The following is an 11,139-nucleotide window of genomic DNA, read 5'->3' on the forward strand; positions in this document are numbered from 1 at the left end:
ATACTTGATATGATTTCAATTTTCTTAAATTTACCAAGGCTTGATTTGTGACCCAGGATATGATCTATCCTGGAGAATGTTCCATGAGCACTTGAGAAAAAATTATATTCTGTTGTTTTTGGATGGAATGTCCTATAAATATCAAAGAAGTCCATCTTGTTTAATGTGTCATTTAAAGCTTATGTTTTCTTATTTGTTTTCATCTTGGATGATCTGTCCATTGGTGAAAGTGGGGTGTTAAAGTCACCTACTATGGTTGTGTTACTGTCGATTTCTCCTTTTATGGCTGTTAGCATTTGCCTTATGTACTGAGGTTCCCCTATGTTGGGTGCATAAATATTTACAACTGTTATATCTTCTTCTTGGATTGTTCCCTTGATCATTATGTAGTGTCCTTCTTTGTCTCTTGTAATAGTCTTTATTTTAAAGTCTATTTATTTATCTGATATGAGAATTGCTACTCCAGCTTTCTTTTGATTTCCATTTGCATGGAATATCTTTTTCCATCCCCTCACTTTCAGTCTGTATGTGTCCCTAGGTCTGAAATCGGTCTCTTGTAGACAGCATATGTATGGGTCTTGTTTTTGTATCCATTCATCCAGTCTATGTCTTTTGGTTGGAGCACTTAATCCATTTACATTTAAGGTAGTTATCAATATGTATCTTCCTATTCCCATTTTCTTAATTGTTTTGGGTTTGTTATTGTAGGTCTTTTCCTTCTCTTGTGTTTGCTGCCTAGAGAAGTTCCTTTAGCATTTGTTGTAAAGCTGGTTTGGTGGTGCTGAATTCTCTTAGCTTTTGCTTGTCTGTAAAGGTTTTAATTTCTCCATTGAATCCGAATGAGATCCTTGCTGGGTAGAGTAATCTTGGTTGTAGGTTTTTCCCTTTCATCACTTTAAATATGTCCTGCCCCTCCCTTCTGGTTTGCAGAGTTTCTGCTGAAAGATCAGCTCTTACCCTTATGGGGATTCCCTGATATGTTATTTGTTGCTTTTCCCTTGCTGCTTTTAATATTTTTGTTTGTATTTAATTTTTGATAGTTTGATTAATATGTGTCTTGGCGTGTTTATCCTTTGATTTATCCTGTATGGGACTCTCTGTGCTCCCTGGACTTGATTAACTATTTCCTTTCCCATATTAGGGAAGTTTTCAACTATAATCTCTTCAAATATTTTCTCAGTCTCTTCCTTTTTCTCTTGTTCTTCTGGGATCCTATAATTTGAATGTTGGTGCATTTAATGTTGTCCCAGAGGTCTCTGGGACTGTTCTCAATTCTTTTCATTCTTTTTTCTTTATTCTGCTCTGTGGTAGTTATTTCCAATATTTTATCTTCCAGGTCACTTATCCGTTCTTCTGCCTCAGTTATTCTTTTATTGATTCCATCTAGAGAATTTTTAATTTCGTTTATTGTGTTGTTCATCATTGTTTGTTTGCTCTTTAGTTCTTCTAGGTCCTTGTCAAACGTTTCTTGTATTTTCTCCATTCTATTTCCAAGATTTTGGATCATCTTTACTATCATATTCTGAATTCTTTTTCAGCTAGACTGCCTAGTTCCTCTTCATTTGTTTGGTCTGGTGAGTTTTTACCTTGCCCCTTCATCTGCTGTGTATTTCTCTGTCTTCTCATTTTGCTTAACTTACTGTGTTTGGGGTCTTCTTTTCACAGGCTGTAGGTTCATAGTTACCGTTGTTTTTGGTGTCTACCCCCAGTGAGTAAGGTTGGTTCAGTGGGTTGTGTAGGCTTCCTGGTGGAGGGGACTAGTGCCTGTGTTCTGATGGGTGGGGCTGGATCTTGTCTTTCTGGTGAGCAGGACAGCTTCCGGCACTGTGTTTTGGGGTGTCTGTGAACTTAGTATGACTTTAGGCAGCCTCTCTGCTAATGGGTGGGTGGGGTTGTGTTCCTGTCTTTCTCGTTGTTTGGTATGGGGCGTCCAGCACTGGAGCTTGCTGGTTGTTGAGTGGAGCTGGGTCTTATCATTGAGACCGAGATCTCTGGGAGAGCTCTCGCCGATTGATAATACGTGGGGCTGGGAGTTCTCTGGTGAACCAATGTCCTGAACTCGGCTCTCCTTTCTCAGAGGCTCAGACCTGACACCCGGCCGGAGCAACAAGACCCTCTTGGCCCCAGTTCATGCGCTTCCCATCACTCCGCCAGCTCATCCCTCCACACCTCCCTCCCTTCCCGTTTGATCTTTACTCCCCATGCCGGGTGGGGGCAGAAGGCAGTGCAGAGGATGCCAGCAGGCAGCTGCCCCACCGTGTCCTTGTCCACACCCCACGCCAGGCTTGCCGGGTCTCTCCCAGCCATGGGGCAGGGTCTGCAAAGCAGGAACTGAAGTCTTATTCATGACAGCCATTTACCCAGCTAAAAACTGTGGGTGGCGGTGGGAGGTTATTACAATAAAAGAAAGGAGAAAAAAAATGAAGCAGTATTGGATGGTAACACAAAATATCAACAAATATCCATGAGTCCACACTGATACAAATAAATTGAATAAATAAATAAGGGAGAATAGGCAAAGCTTCCATACAGAGGAATTCCAAATAATTTACTTGGTTGAACATAATTCTCCACTCCTTACGTGTGGGTTACTCTTCCAGAATGCACTATAAAAAAGGAGAAAAGAAAGAGTAACTTTACAGTGGAGAAACCTGACAAATACTACCGTAGCCAGGTAATCAAGGTTAACATCAACAGTGATAAATCATGTTGATAGTGTGTACCCTTGATGTGCTGTGATAAGAACAGCACTTTACCTCTGTGGTCTTCCCCAAAACGCATTACTTCAGTCTAATCATGAGAAAAATATCAGACAAATCCCAACTGAGAGATATTCTGGAAAATCCATGACCAGTACTCCTAAAAACTGTCAAGGTCATATTGAAAACAAGGAAAGTCTGAGAAACTGTTACAGCCAAGAGGAGTCTAAGGAGACATAATGACCAAATTTAATGTGGTATCCTGGATGGGATTCTAGAATTTAAAAAAAAAAAAAAAATGGGCATTTGGGAAAAACAGAGAAAATCTGTATAAAGTATGAACTTTAGTTAATAATAATGTATCAGTATTGGTTTATTAACTGTAACAAGTGTACTATAATAAAATAAAGTGTTAATAATAGAAGAAACTGGGCATGGCACTACTATCTTTGCAAAATTCTGGAGATCTAAAACTGTTCTAAAATTAAAGGTTCATAAAGAAAAAAAAAAGGTGGGGAGACTAGATATTGGAGAATAACTAGCAGTCTTTCCCTCAACCCCCCACAGGGGATAGCTTTTCTCTTTTTACCCCCAAATCCAAGAGATGGTCACACTAGAAAATGCCTTTGAGGTCAATTGGCTTATCCTCCAAAATGAGGGGAGAAAAGCCCAAAGAAACCCTTAAGGAGGGTTTGCCCAGTGTTATCCAGCCCCCTGGTGGAGAAGCTGGAACAAGAAGCCAGGTCTCTTGACAAGGGTCAGCTCGCTCCACTCCACCTGGCGATGGAGATGCCTCCGTGGAATGGGAAGACCACTGCCAAGAACTGTCCTTTTAACAGTGACGAGTCACTTCATCTCTCTGAGCAGCAGTTTCCTCACCTTTATAGCAGAGATAGTGCTAACTTCCTGGCTCATCCTCACAGAACTGTCATAAGGAGTGAATCTACATAAAAATCTGCCATTTCTATGTAGTAATAGACCAGAGGGGACCTTCTGACACATTGAAATTTTGCAACACAGGCCGACAGAGTTGACCCAAATATCACATTTGTTTATTCAATGTGTAAGCAACATGCCTTTTAAAATTGGGACACAAAATCTGGTCAGGGCACTTTTATTTTTTCTGATTAATTGCTGGAGGCTCTCAATCAGCAGGCTGTTCCAGTCTCTGTCTCCCTCCCTCTCTCTCTCTCTCTCTCTCTCTCTCTCTCTCTCTCTCTCTCTCTCTCCCCGCTCCCTGCTCCCTGACCAGCTCTCCAGCAATCCTGGATTTCTGTGCAGGCTGAACTGAAAGTTACAGAAGCTTGCTCAGGCCATCACTCCTCGGCTTCTCCCAGCAATACAGAGTTGGTCCTGCATGGTCTGGCAGATGGTACTGATTCCTGGGGAACACTGCCTAGCAGATCCAAACCTCTGCACAGGCCTGCCAGGCTTCTCCAAAGGAGGACAGAGCATTTCCTCAGTGCTGATGGCAGCAAGTCTCCCACATCTGTGCTCCCACCGTGCAGTGACCGTGCCCAGCTCTTCCCACTCATGTCCTTCAACACTCATTTGCCTCGGAGGCCCAGAGCTGGCCTTGTTTCCAGGGTCTACAACCTCAGAAGCCCAGAGCCCGCCTTCCTCGCGGGGGATCCACCTTTGGAGTTTAGTTGCTTTGTTTTTTCTCTTGAACCCTCAACACCCAAAATATTCTACCCCTTTTCCTAGATGTTGGAACTACTCACTCATAATCTGAGTTGGGTACCTCAAGGGTACCTTCCACTCACCCTTTGGAGAGAAACAACTTTCTCAAAGACATTTCAAAGACATTTCTGTGGTCTAAGGGAAACGTCTAAGGGGTCCCCTTACCCCTTGTGAAAGGCAGTGCTACCTTCTGTGATCGCAAGGAGATGCTCCAGCACCAGTGATCGAAAGTACAAACACCTCAATGAAGAAAAGAGAGAGAAAAAGAAACCTGATTGTAATATTGGCAAGGCATATTGCTGTAAACAAAGAAAAAGTGAAATTGAGTGTCCCAGGCATTGTGCTTGGCAAGGGAAATCAAGAAAATGATCAGACACTGTGCCTGCCCTCAAGGGGGTTAGATCCTAGGAGAAACAGACAGATATGGCCATGCACTTCATAAGAACCATAAATAGCTACTAGGGGACAGCATGCTGAAACAAAGGAGAGGCCCCAAAAGGTCCTGCAGAAAACAGTCACCCACAACCAGTCTAGGTCCACAAGGATCTCCTTGTGGAGATGGCATCCTGGGCATAGAACCAGTCTAGGTCCACAAGGATCTCCTTGTGGAGATGGCATCCTGGGCATAGAGAACAATCAGGCTGAGCTCTGGGTTTTGAGCAGAGGCACAGAGGGAGAAATTATGGGATCATCTCAATACTGACGTCATGAAAAATAAACTTAAGATGAAAGGAAAGATTCTGGTATTAGTCAGGACTCTCTTGGTTGAAAGTAACAGAACTTGAACAAATATTGGATCATAATCAGATACAAGGGCAGAGTGCCAGGAACAACTTGAAATTACAGCTTGAACGCTGCATGACTCTGTGACTCCTCTCTGAGGGAGGCTTCGTTCTCTTCCACAGACTGGCCACCTTCACGTGGTGCAGAACACAGCTCAGAAAGCCTCCGAGTCCAGCAGCCAAGGGCTGCCTCTGTCAGACAGAGGTGCACTATCTTCCCTTGATTCCAACCTGGAGAACCCCAGGGGAAGATTCTGATTGGCCTGGGTTGGGTCTGTGTCCACACCTGGACCCATAAACCATAGCAAGGGCTGGGGGAGGACATAAGGTCGTGCCGCCCAAGAAAATCCACGGGGACCCTTGTGGTGCCAGTCCTGGAGAAGAGAAAGCTGTGAGCAAAGAATCACCCCAACAGACATCGCCGACCCATTCAATACTCCAAACACCTGGGACTGGAAGGTGGAGTCTGACTAAGAAATTGCACCCCAGTTTTTATCATTTCATAGTTAGAACCCTAGACAAGCTCTGGAATACTACGGGCATACAGCAATACCTTTCTAACTAAGTTCTAGTCTGGAACAAATCAATATGAACTGGAGTAAAAAACATGAACTGCTTACATATATCTAGCATTTAACTGAGCATTGAGAGGAAGGGGTGAGACAGGAATTCGAAGAAATAAGAGCCAGCGCCTACCCTCAAGGAGCTTACCACTGTTGGAGTTACCTGGGATAGCAAGTGGATCTGGGAGACCGTCTACCCACAGATTTTCAAGTAAGTTCCTGGGAGGCCACCAGCAAGCCCGGGGAGGGAGCTGGAAAGGAGGGGGAAGGAGGAGTCATAAGAGGCTGAGCAGGCAGGCGTGGAGCTCCCCGTCTCCACGATGCTTCTAGAGCATCTCCTGCTTTATCTGTTCTGTATGTTGGCGTTTCACATAAAATCATATGTGTAAAAAGTTTCTCACTCCTTAGGAATGTTGGAACACGCCAGGTATAGTCCAGCTCCCTTGAGCTGCACCTGGAGGTTCCGATGCTTAGGAAACCTGCTTGTTATATGTGTTTCATCCTCACAGCCATGTTAAGATCTGGTTGGTGAAGGCAAACATGGGTCTGGAGCCCCCTCCTCCTGGCCCCCAGGTTGCCCCCAGCCCTCACTTCACTTGTATGAAACAGTCAAACAAAACCATAGCCAAGAGGCCTCCTGTGGAAAAGCAGGGAAGGGAGCTCATCCTCTGGCGTTGTTCAATAACAGGTGATAGGGCTTCCCTGGTGGCGCAGTGGTTGAGAGTCCGCCTGCCGATGCAGGGAACACGGGTTCACGCCCCGGTCCGGGAAGATCCCACGTGCCGCGGAGCGGCTGGGCCCGTGAGCCATGGCCGCTGAGCCTGCGCGTCCGGAGCCTGTGCTCCGCAACGGGTGAGGCCACAACAGTGAGAGGCCCGCGTATCGCAATAAAATAAAATAAAATAACAGGTGATGGAGTAGTGCCTCTTGTGGAAGGAAGACGAGGTGGAGGAGAGGAAAGGAGGAAGGGAGCAGAGAGCTAGCCTGGGGAGGACGTGTGCCAGATGCTTGACGTGTGCAGATGGGTACGAGCATGAGGTGGGAAAGGACAAGAGAAAGAAAGATGCAAAGGAGGAAGGCGTGGAGGAAAGAGGGGAGGGGAGATGCAGAGGCCAGGTCAGCCAAGGAGTCCCAAGAATCACACTTAACAATAGCTCAGCCTTGTCCTGTGTCATAGTTCAAAGTCCTGAAGTCACTGACTCAACATATTCTCAGGAATTCATAATCACATACTTTTAAATAGGTTAATCTAACTACCATAGCAAATGCTTAGTGAGAGTTACTATGTGCTAGGAGCTGTGCTCAGGGCAGACGGAACGTGGGAATCCTACGTAGACTCACTTCGGCGACCCTACAAGCCAATATCCTACTGACCGACAATCATTTGCTGAGGATGGGAAAAACTGACTGTTTTTAATAATTCATACACGTCTTTCTTGATGTTGAAAACAAGAGAATTATCTCATTCACTGAAACATTTTAACTTAATTAGAATTTCCTTCCATTTCACTTATTTTACTTTCATAACTGAATGGTGTTCCTTTCAAAGCATAGAGATAACTTATATTGATAGAGTTGTGAAACCTTGTTCAAATTTTGCTTTAAAATCTAATTTCTCTGACTTACATGTTGACAGAATATGTCCCATGTTTTTGTTCTTGTTTTTTCTTATGATTCTCTAAATCAAACAACTGCTTGGGAAGCCTGGTATCAGGATTCTAATTTAGATAATAGCCTAGTTTTCCAGAATACAGCCACAGGGCAGCATTATTTGATTTCATATTTTCAGCTGGCTACAACCACTGGTCCCAGGGTAGTTGGTGGCAGCATGAAACCCAGCAACACTGCCCAACAGGGGTATGTTTTTCTTCTGAAGGTAACTGTCTATTCTGGCAGGCTGGGACCAATTCCATCTTGTGGGTATGTCAGGATCATGGGTAGAAAGCAGAGTTCCTGGCACCATGTTTATCATTTATTCTGCAGGTGTTTGGCATTCCCCTAAACATGGATTCCCCCAAGGCAGCAGCCCTTACGCTCTTAATCTGACTTTGGCTGTGCCAACTATTCACATGCATTTAATCCTCACAACAATGCTAAGAAAATAGGTCTTGTTATCATCCCCATTTTACAGATGAAGAAATTGAGGTTTAGAGAAATTAAGTAACTTGCCTTTGGGCAAACTAACTGAAAAGCAGTGGGGCCATGGTTAGACCAGAATGCCAAAGCCCGTGTTCCTACAGTAGATACCACTCCATAGCGACGCCTCTAGAAAAGATAAGTACACCTTTCATTTACATTCATATTTTAGAATTCCTGCTAAAATGATTATTTTTGACCTGAGACCTACAAAATCAGGAGCCTTGATTTCAGGTCACAAACACTTTCAGTCACACCAAGGAAGCAATATGTGGTGTAGTAGGAAAAACACTGGCCTAGGAGACCTGGTTTGTGAGTCACAGTGCCTGACACATAGTAGGTGCTCAGTAAACACATGTGGAACTGAGAACTATGGGTCATGTATGTACATTTGGTTATGCCTTTCTTCTGGGTGTTCAAGAGGGCACTTTAAGTAAAGATCCTACAGTTCATGCCAGCATCACGGAGGTTGTAGTGTGGCATCAAAAACTACCATTTACTGAATATCCATTAAACTTCCTTCATGGTATAACATTTGGGGGTTAAGGAAAATGTAGGAGACTTTTGCTCAAAGTAACCTCTGCCTCTAACTGCTATTTTGTTCAACTTGTCTTGCCTTCTAACTTCGTCCCAGAAAAATCTCAAGGGAAATGAAATTAAGCTGTTTCCCAGATTTGCTTTTCAAAATGAGTCCTAGGCTGGCCTTCAACACCACAAACACATTCTGTGTGGTCACAAGGGAGGACTGCATTCAATTCTCGGACCAACTACGAGGCTTCAGGGGCCAGACAAGCCGAATATGTGCCAGAAAAAAGACACAGGTGGGTGTTTTGTAGTAATTACTGCCTGCCATGCTGGTCTGTCCAGGGGCATAGACCTCTTTGCCTTGCCTTTTGGTCCTCATCCTTTCCTGTTATTGGAAATAACATCTGCTTGCTGTCTCTGCTTGGACTGGGGGCTGGGGAACGTTATCCACAAGAGCGAAATTGGGCCAAAGTTTTGCACAATGCCCGGGGACCATCAACAGAGTCATTGCCGTTCCCAATACAAATGGTCCTCCTCCGTGGTGTGGGAGGTGATGAGGTCTTACTTGAAACACTGGCCTGCCTGCTGTGATGAGTCATCCCGTCAGAGGGCCCATCTGTAAACGTTAGACACTGTCAAGAACTTGGTTTCATCATTTTCTTGGGAACAAAGAAATTCCATTTTAAATCTGCATATTCATCATTCTGGAGAAATAAGCACAGTACTAAACAAAAATATTGAATAGTCAACATCTAATAATTCCCCAATCACATTCAGGACAGGATTTTGTCCTAAGGAACTGTAACGCCCATAGATACGGGATTGTACAGGCAACATTCAAGAAAGCTATCTTTCTTTCCCGTAATAGATTTTCTTTCACTCTATGTGGGTTTTCAGCAGATTGCTTCCAAGGGGAAAATCCTGCCCACTCTGTCTTTTCCGTACAGTGCTGCTGCGGTTGTGGCGTTTTAAGCATTGCTGGGAATTTCCTTTGTATCTGGATCATTCTTATCTTTTCATCCTTAAAGTCGTCTTTTCACCGACATTCACTTTTTAAAGAAAAAATATATATTTTTAAAATGTTAAATGTAAGAACTAGACCAGACGTAAATCGCATCTCAACCTGGTTCTGTTTGTTTTCTTGGCTACATAAAGATTGCTTGTGCCCTGGGAAAATGTAATCGACAGGTTCCAATAGGAAGATTGAGGACAGAAATTTTAGGAGTCAAATATCAATGAGAGTTTTTACCAATAAAAATGTGGATTTCACCAAGCCTTCTTTTAAAAAATGTTAAAAATTGGGAGAGGTTTAGAGGAACTGTTTGTGGTCAACTTATGTAGAGTCTCTTCACAAATGCCCCTTATTTTCCATCACACAAGGAATTAGCAAAATCTAAACCAATCCCTCTTGCATAGACATTATTCAGTGGTAACAAGACCCAGGATGAAGAATCCAGGTTTCCTTCTGTGTAATCATATGGCCATTTCCCCAGCTGTTTCACACATGCTAATGGAGTGTGACAAGTAAAACACATTTGGCTCAGGGTCTGGTCCAACATGCAATGGCTTCACAACCACGAAGTTCCTAACCGTTTTTCTCCTAATCTACCACTGCTTTGGGGGGTTGGTGTCTTCCCTGTCATGAGTGATTTCAGTGCACTGATCAGGGTAGACTTGACAGATTCTTTATCAATGTCAAGGGTCTTTTGTGGTTAAGTCCAGTAACGCTGAAACAAAACGCTTCGTAGATATTTGATATATGGTGGTATTACATAATTCTCTTGCAGGCAATAGTTTTTGGTCAACCTATGAAAAGAAAAATGGAGTGAGGGCAAAAACCAAAGGAAGATGCAGCAGAAGTCTTGGCAGTTATTTCTATGGAAGTCAGACAATGTGACTGACATGGGGCCCATCACTCTCCCCTCTTCCATCAGGTTAGAATAGAACAAAGAGAAATTGCCAACAAAGAAAGCAATGATCTAGGGGGAGGGGACGGAATCTCAATAGGCTTTTAATTTCAGGAAACAGCAGTATTGAGGGGAAACACAGGACCCCTGCCTGGGCTCATATTCACATCCACAAGTACACGCCCACCCATACCAATTAAAATCATACATTTTCCCCATGAGTGTTTGTCTTGACTGGGAAGTTACTCTCTTAGACTTCACCAACATTATCCCCTCTCCCAATACCTAACATTAGTGCAAACTGGCTTAGAAGAAATACAATCCAAGCATCTCTGAGTAAAAGAGAGACTCTGACTGTTGTTAAGTTTGTTCAGTGCCATCGATATTGGGCCTTCTCCAGCAGTTCTAGCCATGACAGCTTCATCATGGAGGATGTTCGCTCTTGCAATTCATACCAATGGCTATTTTAAAAGACTCTCTCCAATGTGTACAATGTGAGGCCTGCCAATCCCCTCTACCCACAAATAAAGAAGATATCCCAACCACTTGCTAAATCTGTGGTGCTGAACTGCGTTCATCTGAGGTTTCAGAATATCACTCTCAAGAATAACATGGGATGCAAGAAGCCTCATTGTCTTTTTATTAACCCAAGAGCCAAGGATAACAAAACTCTCATCAAAGCTGCAAACAGACAGTAGAAAGAAGTGCTCTAAGTGCTGGGTGCTAACCTGGAATTGTTATTTGTGACATTATCAAACCAGTAAATGTGTAAGAACAAATAAGTCCCCAGCTGTCAGATGCTCTCCTATATTACACAGTTAAAGGCTGAGGCTATTTCAATATT

Source organism: Delphinapterus leucas, chromosome 1 (genome assembly GCF_059928025.1).
Source record: "Delphinapterus leucas isolate spDelLeu-1000000601 "Yukka" chromosome 1, BTC_Dleu_Yukka2, whole genome shotgun sequence".
NCBI classification, from domain to species: domain Eukaryota; kingdom Metazoa; phylum Chordata; class Mammalia; order Artiodactyla; family Monodontidae; genus Delphinapterus; species Delphinapterus leucas.